Source organism: Lactuca saligna, chromosome 3 (genome assembly GCF_052625555.1).
Source record: "Lactuca saligna cultivar CGN05327 chromosome 3, ASM5262555v1, whole genome shotgun sequence".
In the NCBI taxonomy this organism is placed as follows: domain Eukaryota; kingdom Viridiplantae; phylum Streptophyta; class Magnoliopsida; order Asterales; family Asteraceae; genus Lactuca; species Lactuca saligna.
In genome coordinates, this window is record NC_136419.1 from 165769352 (window position 1) to 165783043 (window position 13692).

Sequence of the window (13692 nt, forward strand, 5' to 3'; positions counted from 1 at the left end):
CCATTAATAGCAAGAGTGGAAATATGAAATTGATTCTTTCATTTTTGGTAATGTCTAAATTTATCAAATAAGGAAAGATCCTCATCACCCAAGTTTCAGTTGGACCGAAACTTGGAATCATGCAAGTTGTATAGCAAGATGAATGAGAATTTTTCATCTTTGGAAAATTAAGACTAACTACTTGTTCACATGGATGTGTGAGTCATGTAACGGACTAAGGTATCGAGTACACATTCTTGTGCACTGATTAAGTCCACCACAAAAGATCGATAAGACTATTCATCATGATTTACTTAAGTTCAGTAAATATGGTTATACTTACAAGTTTAAGTATAATTCTAAAACATTGGAAAAGTTTCAATGTAAGGCATAACGAATAAGAAGATTCAAATTAGGTAGAAAGATAAAAGTTTCTCAAATCTGAAAAGATGGGAGAGTACTTTAGTATCAGGTTTTGTGATCATCTTAACGATTAAGAAACCATAGCAAAATTAGTTCTCTAAGGAAATCTTAGTGCATTCTTATGACTAAGAAGAGGAATCTTGAATTGTTGAAATGGTTAAATCAAGAAGATGAGTCATACTTCGTTCCAATACAAGTCTTAGAGTCATACTCCAAGATTGTAACTTTTGTGACATGTCTTAGAGAAGGTTTAAAACACATGTCAAATGTAAGAGTAAAAGTTTTCTACTCTTGTACATTTGAAATTGGTAAGTTGTGATGTTTTGGATAAAACAAAGACCAACTAAGGCCAATTGTATGAAGTGTTTTTCTTGATTAGAATCCACACTATCTCTTGAATATCTGACAAGAAAGTCTTATATGTCAAGAGGACAGTGCGAGTGTTAAAGGTCTTGAAAGTCTCAAGAACTAATCAAGAATAAAAACTAAAGTTCTTCACTAGCACACGACTTGAGGTTCGTAACCTATCGTGTTGACATATTCTGTGCCCATTCCAATTAAAGTTGGCTTTGCATATGAGTTCTTAGAGTTCTCAATTGGTTGCACAACAACTTGGAAGTAATGGTAGGCGCTTGAGCTACCAAGTGGCAAGAAATTAAGATTGAGTTCAGTCCATATGAGTTTCGATTTATCATTATCATTGTCTTGTGACTATGGTTTTGACAATTCACATGGATAAGAACACATACACCATTAAATCTAAGTATCATATGGTTTCTCTTTGAATCATGAAAATGATGGTGAGGAAACACTTTCACTAAGTAGATTTTAGCTAGATAGCAATTGTGATATTTGCTGTAACAGCCCGGAATCTCAAGTATTTTTAAAATTATATTTAGGGGTGTTTTAAGGGGGGACTCGGCGAGTTGGAGCCAGACTCGCCGAGTAGGATCGCAGACCTGGTCGCGGGTTCACGACTGGACTCGACAAGTCCAGATAGGGACTCGGCGAGTCTGCGCTGTTTAGCGAAAACCCTAGCCGTTTAGGTTTGGGACGTATAAAGGGAACTTATTGGTCGTCATTGTTCGTTTTAGCCTTCTGGGAGGAACCCTAAACCGATTGTGTGCATCTGGAGCAAGGCTAAAGGCCATTGGTGATTTTGAAAGAGTTGTTGAGCAAGGAAGAGAAGGGCTTGGTTAAAGGAACAGCAAGGGAATCACATTCTGAGGATTGGGGACACAGAGAGCACATTATCAGGTAAGAATTCGTATATACTCTGCTATGGTGATGTATTTAGAGGATTAGGGTTTATGGAACCCTTTTGTGGATAGATTGAATGTTACCCTTGTTCCCCAAACGATTGTAACCCTGTATTAGGACCCTTGGAGGTCCAGAATACCCCCATGTCTGTGCATTTCGGGAATTGGTGAAGGTTTTGGATTGAAATCCTTATGCCTTAGGTCAACATGTGAATTATAAGTCTTGGGGTGTAGCATGAGCACCGAAATGAGGACCATACATAATGGATCAGTCTAGGAAGGCCAGACCTATGAATGGTCGGAGCAGTTCTGACCTGAGGGAGCAGTTTGAGCGGCTGCATGGCATGGACTCACCGAGTCAGATGAGCAGACTCGGCGAGTAGCTTGAAGAATAACTGGAACTCATCGAGTTGTTCCTTAGACTCGATGAGTGGAGTCGGGGTGGCCCCGCGATTCTTCCAGGAGTAACATGTCGGGTCAAGGAGGATACTCGACGAGTAGAAGGGAAACCTTAGAGGACTGGAGGATGACTAGACTCGCCGAGTCACCAGAGTACTCGTCGAGTCCGGTCGAGTTGACCGTGGACTGTTGACCAGAGTTGACCTATGTGTGATTTCTTAGGGTCAGTTAACTTGGAAGATAAAAGTGTTAATAAGAGATATATGATGTTATAGGGAGTTTGTAGCTCGGCGGATCAAGTACGAGTGATTTCAGGAGTTGCTAACTTTCAGTATCCACGAGGTGAGTCTTCTCACTATACTGTGTGACTGGAAGGTCGGATATGATATGTGATATACGTGCTATATGTGGTAAGATAATTGCTATGCGTGCTATGTATGTTTATATGGGCCGGAAGGCAATATGTTATGTGACCGGAAGGTCGGATATGATATGTGATATATGTGCTATATGTGGTAAGTTAATTGTTATGCGTACTGTGTATGTTTATATGGGCCGGAAGGCAATATGTTATGGGCCGAAAGGCAATGTATTATGGGCCGAAAGGCAATGTGTTATGGGCCGGAAGGCAATACGTTATGGGCCGGAAGGCGACTATGATAAGGGCCGGAAGGCGTTGTGTTGTGGACCGGAAGGTCAGGGCCTGGAAAGGCGTATATGCGTAAGTTGTATATTGGGGAACTCACTAAGCTTCGTGCTTACAGTGTTTTGTGTTATGTTGTTTTTAGGTTCTTTCAGTAACACGGGACGACACCGGCTCGATTGTACACACCAGAGAAGGAGTTATATTTTGGAGGATCCTGGTTTTTCTATTCAAGTGAAAATGAAACTATGTTTTGTAATTCAATTATGAATGAGATTTTAAACAAGTGTTTAATATTAAAATGATAATTTTAAATGAAAATTTTGTCTTGAAATTTACGGTGTTACAAATTGGTATCAGAGCCTTGGTTTGAGGGATTCGGATGCGCCTTCGGGTAAATCTGGACTCAAACTGAGGAAGTAAGAAAAAGTTTTCAAAGTTCAAAGAGAAAGCAAGAAAGAGCAGTGTGTACAATCAGCCAGAGCCCGAACGGTGATTTCCCAAAATACCCTTATTTTTTGTGTTATGAGATATGTATGATGCACTTTATGAGATATTATTGCATGCTAGAGACAGGCTAGGTATTTCATATGTTAGGACTAGAGTGGCCTGATTTGTGATGCCTTAGCCTAGGACTCATTGTTATATGTGTTATGTTTTGAGTATGTGATGAGTGAGAGTATCCAGTTAGAACCCATGAGGGGTAGAGTTACAGATTTCAGTGGTACTTTCGAGGATGAGCTGAGAAGTTGGAGTTATCACAGGGAGGGAGTCCTATGTATTCTTCGATGCTCGAATGCTGCTTGCTTTGTGCTTTGTGGAACTCTCGATGATGGGAGTCAGCTACCAAGTGGATATGATGATATTCAGGAGGTAGATGGCTGGCATCATTAGGAGCTCTTTAGCAGCTGATAGCAAAGAAGTGGGAGGACGACGGAAGAGCCTAGGGAGTAAACCTAGCCAGATGAGTGCGCTGGTAGAGTAGAGGATTTCGCTGGGGAGCGAGCACGTGCGATGGAATTGGTGAAAGAGCAGGTCGAGCAGCTACTTAGGAGCTCTGGGATGGTCCGTGTGGAAAGTATGGGTAGATGTGGCAGGTAGTATGGGCCCGTACTACTGAAAGCAGAGGACCCATACTTGATACAGGGAGTGTTCTGAAGGTCCTAAGGAGCGGATTGAGGAGTGATGTTATGGTTCGAGTACCATACATCGGAGCGGATTGAGGAGTGATGTTATGGTTCAAGTACCATACATCGGAGCAGATTGAGGAGTGATGTTATGGTTCGAGTACCATACATCGGAGCAGATTGAGGAGTGATGTTATGGTTCGAGTACCATACGTCGGAGCAGATTGAGGAGTAATGCTATGGTTCGGGTACCATACACCAGAGCAGATTGAGAAGGGATGTCATGGGACGAGTACCATGGTTCGTAGTGAATGATGCTGGTGATTATCTTGTTATCCGGTCATGATCGATGAGGTAGAGATCGGATGCTATGGGTTTTAGGCCTGTAGACCATGATTGAGTATGGAGAGGCGTCCCTCGAGAGGAAAGGCGAGTGCCTATCAGAGTATTTTGGTAAGGAGTTAAAGAAAGAGGAAAATTTTCAGTCTGAGTTGAGCAATCAGTCGATAGAGGAGAGGTCATCTTCTAGGTGGGTGGTACTATTTATGTTCGTGTGCAAGACACGAGAGGCATGATGTTTCAGTTTTGGGTTTGGGGGTACACCCTGCAGGTCGTTATCGGTGATGATTTCCCCCAGAGTATCAGGTAGCATGCGTGCCGCGAGGCAGTGACTCATCGTGAGCAGACAGTCAGTTGGGACTGAGGTAGTCGAGGACCACACCACACCTAATACTGAATAATAGGTTGTGTTATAGTGGTAGAAGTGGGGAGTTCAGTCGAGTTTTGCAGTGCAGAGAGTTTTCGTCTATGTTAGGAGTGGGTCCCTGTCCTTGGGACAATTCCGGTGTTGGAACATTGGTTGAGGAGTTGAGGTGAGAGGAACGATGATTTTGCAGTGCAGTCTATGAGACAGGGATGTTATTGAGCAGTTGAGGTGCTTAGTGTTAGATTGGTATGAGATTTGGAATGATTAGAGGCAGTCGTGATGAGAGGTTCTTGAGGAGTTCATCAGAAGTTCAGAGTATAGGGGGTTGATTTTGTTCCTTAAGGGGGAATTATCGGGTGCTGCGTAGCACTTTCCGGGGGCGGGTGCGAGTTCGCTGGTGAAAAAAAAAATAGTCGTGGGTTGGTGGTGTGCTAATTGGTGATGGTTCGAACCCTAAGTGGGGGAGAACCGGGTGCAGTATGTGAGAAAGCAAAGATTTGTCAAGAGTAGTTATAAGTGGAGTATAGAGATATGCTGTAAGAAATCATGAGACCAGAGATGTCGGTGATCGAGGAAAGGGGTCAGAGTGAGTTAATACGGGAAGTACTTGAGGAGGAGGACGAATGTATCCATGACAGGTGATTGGTGTTGTTGCAAGTAGATAGAGAATGATTGGGCGGCCAACTCCCGGGGTCGGTATGCGTATCCTCGGTTGGATTTTGAGCGTTGGGAAAAAGGGGTTTCGGTGAATTATCAGCATATTTCGTAGCGTCAGCGTTTTCTCGTATTCCAATCGAGAAATTATATGCACCGAAGTTGAAATGTGGGAAAAATGTAGATCTAATTATGGGGTTCAAAGGAAATGTATTATTGTGTCTATATGATGCTTGGGGCAGGAGATCAGTGGTTGTGGCAGGATCTTGTGGTCTTCTATTGGGGTACTCTGAGATATCCGGGTATGATATCTTTATTTAGGAGTTACTAGTGAATCCTGAATTGAATTGACGTGTGGCATATCAAGTATCTGTGGATCTAGTGGGAGCCTTTCGAGTATGGGAATCCAGGGAGATTATTTGAGAGAGTGGACTTTCGCAAAGATGGGCATTTGTTATGTTGATTGCCTCCAGAGTCTGTGATGGATATTCGAGCCGTAGTACTCCCTACTCAGAGGGTGTTGTGATATTGCGTGGAGTTGCAGTACTCACTAGATGGCAAGAGAATTTCGATGATGGAATGTTTTTTTCGAGCAGTGTATGATGTGGAAGAGTTGGGTTTGAGTAGCCCTGGGATTGAGTCTTTGGAGCTTGGATGTTGAGTCGGGGGTCTCCGTCTCTGTCAGGAGATGCGGGGAGATATGCGAGGAATATGCGCAGCAGGAACCAGAGATTAGAGTTGAGACGATCCTCAGTTGGATTGTATTTTTCTCGCATGAGGAAAAGGGGATTTCGTGACTTGTGTGTCACTGGGTTGGGATAGTGGTCACGGGGAGGAAGTTAGTGGGGTATTTGGATCATGATATGGGTGACCTTTGGGGGCTCAGCTGTGGAGCCAAAAGCTGACCTGGTACTCAGTCCCGAAGAGGAATATGAGAAATGAGCTTATCATGATGACGTCTGGGGACACTTTAGAGAGAATGAACGATCCAGACGCTCGAAGACATGCTTCGGGCATGTGTATTAGATTTCGGAGGAAGCTGTGGCACGTATTTATCCTTGGTTGAGTTGTTCCATAACAACAGCCATCATTAATGCATTGGTATGCCGCCCTTTGAGCTGTTGCATAGGATGTGGTGTCGGACCCTCGTTTGCTGAGGAGAGGTAACGCATGGACCCGAGAGTCCTTGCGAGCAGACCCAGAGCATGTGCGATACATGGAGTAGTGGCAAGGTCGTCAAACGGATTTCCCTAGGCAAGGAAAGAGAAAGGTATGTTGGGGCTAGTGCAGCATGTGTATGCGATTGCAAGAGGAGAACTCGTGAGAGTTGCTCGGAGAGTGAGAATGAGTCTCTCAGTCGTTCCGAAATGGATAAAGTGGGCTTTGGATCGGGGATCCGGTGATTTAGGTTTCCTAACCCTTATGGGCCGAGTGATCGTTGAGATTTAGAGCAGAGTTGCATCTTGGGTAATTCTCGGTTACAGGGAGTGGTGGGCAGTACAGAGATCGTGCTTCAGTCGACAGAGCAGATTCAGTAGGTTAAACAGAGGTTATTGATCGCCTACAGCCAACAGAAAAGTTATGCAGACAGACGCCGGTCCGAGCTGGAGTTTCAGGTCGGCGACTTCGTATTCCTGAAAGGTCTCTCCTTGGAAAGGAGTGATTCGATTCAGGAAGAAGCGCAAGTTGGGGCCCCGGTATATTGGGCCTTTTCGTGAGATTGCGAGGGTAGGACGGGTGGCCTACCGTTTGGAGCTGCCAAAGGAATTGAGATAGAACCACGACGCTTTTCATGTGTCATAATTGAAGAAGTGTATAGCCGATGAGGCAGTAGTGGTTCCACTAGAGAACATTTAGGTGGATGCGAGCCTGAATTATGCTGAGAGACCAGTGTTCATCAGGGATCAGAAGATCAAGGTTCCGAGGAACAAGGAGGTACCTCTGGTGTTGGTTCAGTGGCAACCCCGGAAGGAATCGGAAATGACTTGGGAGCCGGAACGTGAGATGCGGGAGCAGCATCCGGGACTATTTTCAGAGTGAGACTTCGAGGGCGAAGTCTGATTCTAGTGGGGGAGAATTGTAACAGCCCGGAATCTCAAGTATTGTTAAAATTATATTTAGGGGTGTTTTAAGGGGGGACTCGGCGAGTTGGAGCCAGACTCGCCGAGTAGGATCGCAGACCTGGTCGCGGGTTCGCGACTGGACTCGACGAGTCCAGATAGGGACTCGGCGAGTCTGCGCTGTTTAGCGAAAACCCTAGCCGTTTAGGTTTGGGACGTATAAAGGGAACTTATTGGCCGTCATTGTTCGTTTTAGCCTTCTGGGAGGAACCCTAAACCGATTGTGTGCATCTGGAGCAAGGCTAAAGTCCATTGGTGATTTTGAAAGAGTTGTTGAGCAAGGAAGAGAAGGGCTTGGTTAAAGGAACAGCAAGGGAATCACATTCTGAGGATTGGGGACACAGAGAGCACATTATCAGGTAAGAATTCGTGTATACTCTGCTATGGTGATGTATTTAGAGGATTAGGGTTTATGGAACCCTTTTGTGGATAGATTGAATGTTACCCTTGTTCCCCAAACGATTGTAACCCTGTATTAGGACCCTTGGAGGTCCAGAATACCCCCATGTCTGTGCATTTCGGGAATTGGTGAAGGTTTTGGATTGAAATCCTTATGCCTTAGGTCAACATGTGAATTATAAGTCTTGGGGTGTAGCATGAGCACCGAAATGAGGACCATACATAATGGATCAGTCTAGGAAGGCCAGACCTATGAATGGTCGGAGCAGTTCTGACCTGAGGGAGCAGTTTGAGCGGCTGCATGGCATGGACTCACCGAGTCAGATGAGCAGACTCGGCGAGTAGCTTGAAGAATAACTGGAACTCATCGAGTTGTTCCTTAGACTCGATGAGTGGAGTCGGGGTGGCCCCGCGATTCTTCCAAGTGTAACACGTCGGGTCAAGGAGGATACTCGACGAGTAGAAGGGAAACCTTAGAGGACTGGAGGATGACTAGACTCACCGAGTCACCAGAGTACTCGCCGAGTCCGGTCGAGTTGACCGTGGACCGTTGACCAGAGGTGACCTATGTGTGATTTCTTAGGGTCAGTTAACTTGGAAGATAAAAGTGTTAAGAAGAGATATATGATGTTATAGGGAGTTTGTAGCTCGGCGGATCAAGTACGAGTGATTTCAGGAGTTGCTAACTTTCAGTATCCACGAGGTGAGTCTTCTCACTATACTGTACCCGGAAGGGTTTGACTGTGTGACCGGAAGGTCGGATATGATATGTGATATACGTGCTATATGTGGTAAGATAATTTCTATGCGTGCTATGTATGTTTATATGGGCCGGAAGGCAATATGTTATGTGACCGGAAGGTCGGATATGATATGTGATATATGTGCTATATGTGGTAAGTTAATTGTTATGCGTACTGTGTATGTTTATATGGGCCGGAAGGCAATATGTTATGGGCCGGAAGGCAATGTATTATGGGCCGGAAGGCAATGTGTTATGGGCCGGAAGGCAATACGTTATGGGCCGGAAGGTGACTATGATAAGGGCCGGAAGGCGACTATGATAAGGGCCGGAAGGCGTTGTGTTGTGGACCGGAAGGTCAGGGCCTGGAAAGGCGTATATGCGTAAGTTGTATATTGGGGAACTCACTAAGCTTCGTGCTTACAGTGGTTTGTGTTATGTTGTTTTCAGGTTCTTTCAGTAACACGGGACGGCACCGGCTCGATTGTACACACCAGAGAAGGAGTTATATTTTGGAGGATCCTGGTTTTTCTATTCAAGTGAAAATGAAACTATGTTTTGTAATTCAATTATGAATGAGATTTTAAACAAGTGTTTAATATTAAAATGATAATTTTAAATGAAAATTTTGTCTTGAAATTTACGGTGTTACATTTGCATTATCAAAGTCGTTAGTGGAGCGTGTGTGGTTTATCGGCACACTAACATGGACTTGTGAGGAGTGGCAAAGGTCTAAACAATTGAGACTATGATTACGGCATCCCTTTTCATAGTTCTTAAAATTGTTTAGACACACCTGTGAGCTATCTATTATAAGGTGTATGATTATGATAAATTTTTATCAAAGCAATCTAGTATCAGAAATCTGAACTTTTGTAAGAAAGTCAATAAAGTATTGATTTCTAGAAGTCCAACTGATTTCTTAGTACATGTCACAGCTAGTGGGAGCATAAGTGTTATGCTAATAATTATCATGTTAGTGGGAGCATGATAATTATGATAAAGGTTGCAAGTTAGCAATGTTAATTATAGAAAACAAAAGTTTCAATTGGGAAAGAGTTGTTTTTCTATAATTAAGGGAGAGGAAATTATACTTCATCTCAAATCTATAAGCTTAGATCGTGAGATTTTAATCAATTTAGGCAAGTATATATATATATATATATATATATATATATATATATATATATATATATATATATATATGATATGTTGGAATGGCTTAACATAAGAAAATTCTATATATGGGTCCATTATTTGTGTTCTAAAATTTAATTATGATTACGACATCCCTTTTCATAATCTGATTTATGAGAACTTGGCAAATTGAAATGGAAATATTATAGCAAAAGACTGGTTTAGTCTTTATTTGAGACATCTTGAATCGTATCCCATATGCTTCGGATATAGGATTGATTACATGTGCTATATTCATCCTTTCTAAAATTTTCCAAATGCTTGGGGCATTAAGAAGGGGAGAGGTCTAGAACTGGATATGACTAAAATGATTAAGCAATTGCCAAGGACAATCTAAGGTTTACCAAATATTGGGTGCTCAAGGACAGTGGGAAGTATAGTGATAATTATGGAACGACCATATTGACATAATATGTAAGGCGGCAACCCTTATTCAAAAGTGATAGTCAAAATGGAATCTAGAAATGTTTTAAAGTTAGAAATTATTCAATCAGTGTAAGATTAGGAAACTTAATGCAAGCATGATGTTTCTAAGGAGCTGATCTCCTTTGGAATGCTCTGTAATGGTTGTTGTCAAGTCTTTCTAACTTTGTGCATAATCATTACAAGAGGATCAATGCATATAAGTTTAGAATCTAACAGATTTCAGTAAATGGCATGAATTTGGAATTCTTGCATTTGCAGTAAGGATTTGGGACTGTGAAAAGAGGATTATTGAAGTTATGTTCAGTTGATCTAATTCACAAAGTAAAGATCATAGAAAAACATAGTATGCATATTTGGTGTATGGCATGACTAGTGTTTAGAAAACATAGTGTACATGCTTGGAGCATGGGACAACTATTGTTTTTAAATTCAAGAGTAAAGTTGATAGCTGAAACAGTATACAATGAATAATGTGTAATCATATGGTGATAAATAGAAGGTGTTTTATTTATGTTCATAGGTTTTGATACCATATGGGATTCAATTATTATTGTGTTTCACTTTGCATGTTTTAACTTTCTGAATAACTAGGTCATTATTCTGGATGACGAAGTTGTTCAAACCATCCACAGTCAGTCATATGTTGGAAGTAGATATGAATTAAGACTATCATGGGTTGGCTTGTAGAGGTCTAAGATGTTGGACAAAGGGCTACAAAACTCATGAGTGCTCATAAGTTCTGAGTATTGGATTCAACCCACAATCATTGGAATCACTTCATGGATTTTATCACGAGTGATCATGAGATGATAATATCTTATATTCTTCGAACCTAGAGATATGAGTTGTTACTATGAGTTGGTTATACATTGATTGCACGAAAACGCATTCGATAAATCGATGTTATAAAACTTGCATTTTTGTATGATTCAACAAGTAGTAGAACAAGCCATATGAGTCGAAGTTTATCCATTCCTTTTACCTTCGGGATAAAAGCGATATCTGTGGGCCCCTCGATGATTTGGTGATGATAAATGTAAGTGCTCGGTCGGGCCTGGACTGATTTGATTTGTTCAATTAGTCAGTCGTCATAAATCGGAAATCGGGAAACAACAAATGGACAGAGATAATGATTATAATCCATGTCTCAGTCCATATGATATCTAGAATGGAGGAGTATATGATCCCTTATCTAATGGACAAGTCATTAACAAAAGGTCAGAGTTCAACATAAGCTTTTGAGAGCTACGATTGCCAGTCAGTTCTTGAAGTCATACGCAATAATAGTTTTAGACTTACCCAAGTGGGAGACTGTTGCATTAATGTCTAAGTCCATAACTATAATTGGTGAGACTTGACCCGACCCGACATGGTCCATTTGGGTTGCATGGCATCATGCATTTGGATAGACTATAATGAGAGAAATAACACTTAAGGTTTGTTAATATATTATAACTTATAATATATTAATAAGGTTATTTCATGAGTATTGATCAAAAATTAATTTGGAATTAATTAAGTGATCAAAAGGAGACTAATTAAATATATGGGTTGATTGTGTAAATCATTCATTCATATATACATGGGCTGGTGATCCAAGATTCCTTATGTTGGACTAAGTCCATGGGGTGACCCATAGATACTCCATGGAGGTTAAAATCCATGGAGCATAAAGAATGGGTAAAGTTATGAGTTACATGGTGTAACCCTAATAGCCACCATATAAAAGAATCCCATGGCTCAAGAAATCGGCCACTATGTGTGAGTGATAGGGCTACCCGGTTTCATGAAGTGTGTATGTTCTCTCAATCTATTCCAAGTGTATTTGGTGTTGTGTGAACCATTTGAGGTGTCACACTTGGGGCACTAGGCACTCAAGCTTCATGAAGACTTTCTACATCAAAGGGGTATGTAATTCTAACTTGATATATTCATATGAATCATGTTATTATGCTAGTTAGGATGAATACCTTGGAGAGTTCATATTTTCATGTATAATAGAGAAAACATAGATCCAAGGTATTTAGGGTTGCATGTACACTTAGGATTGTTAGAATGCTCAAAACCCAACAGTTGAATCTACTCAATAGTTGATCAGAAACATAATGAAATACATAGAGATGCATTAATGTATTATAATCAAGTATGGGCTTGATTAATGTTCCTCAATATATTATGAATATAAAAAGTAAAAGAGTTTTCATAGGAGACAACATACACGAATGAAAATCTTTCTGGATTTAAGCTAACATCTCAAAGTAAGAATCTTCTTTCTTATAATACAATTACATAATGTAATTTAATTATAAGACACGATGAATATTGTGTTTTCCATAAATCTAGTAGGAGCACAATAACATTCTTAATCTTATATGTTATTGGCATACTTGTTGGATAAAGTATCTAATTCCATAACTATATTTGGTATGTACTTGACCCAATTTGGCAAGGTCCATTTGAGTTGCATGGCATCTGAACAATTTGGATAGACTTTTGTGAGAAGAAGACATTTAAGGTTTATTAATATATTATAATTTCTAATATATTAATATGAATTATTTAATTAGTGTTGATCAAGAATTAGTTTGGAATTAATTTTGTGATCAAAAGAGACTAATTAAATAAATGTGGATTGATTTGGTAAATCATTCATTCTTATATAGTGGGCTGATGATCCAGTTACATGATGTAATTCTAATGTGCACAATATATAAAGAAGCTTCATGCTTGTAAAATAGGCACTTAAGTATACACAAGTTAAGGCTACCCGATTTTGGTGCATAATAATCTTCTCTCAAGTTATTCCAATTGTTGGTGTTGTTGTGTGAATCATTTTAGGCATCATATTCGGGGTACTAGGCTCACAAAGTGATAAGGAATCAAATCTACACGAAAGGTATGTCATTCTACTAGTTTTTTTGAATTACATATACCCCATGATATGTTAGTTAGGATGAAACCTTGGAAAAATGAAAGTTTTCATGTAAAATAGAGAAAACACAGATTCAAGGTTTCTAGGGTTGCATATACACCATAGGAGTGTTAGAATACTCAAAACCCATCAATGGTATCATTGCCTAGGGTTGTTTTCAATTATACTTGATGCAACTTGCTAAAAAATTAAATTTTTTGCCCACTGTTTGGTGAACTCGCCGAGTCCATGGGGGGACTCAACGAGTCCATGTTGAAATTCATCCAAGTCGTCGAGTTGGTTCTTTGGAGGCCCTGAGTGCAGAATTTCGAGTTTTAATGTTGGAATTGGACTACGATCATTACCCTAAACTGTTTTTAGATTGTTAAACATGTTTTTGATGTGATAATGATTGTGCTTATCCAATTTCAAACATATTGTTAATGTTTCAAGTTTTATATTAAGTTCATATGATTCTTGAAAATTGTTGATTTGAATTATGCATGCTTATGAGTTTTGTTAGATCATAGAAATTATTTGACATGCTTGTTAGTTAAATTGTTGATCTAAATGCCTTTTAATGGACTCCATAACTTGTCCTCAAGTTATGGAATTCCAAGAGTCTTTTCCATCAAAATCATTAAAACTTATACTTTATAGAAATGAAAGGTTTTGAATAGTTTCAAAACCTTCCCTCAAGTTTGAAA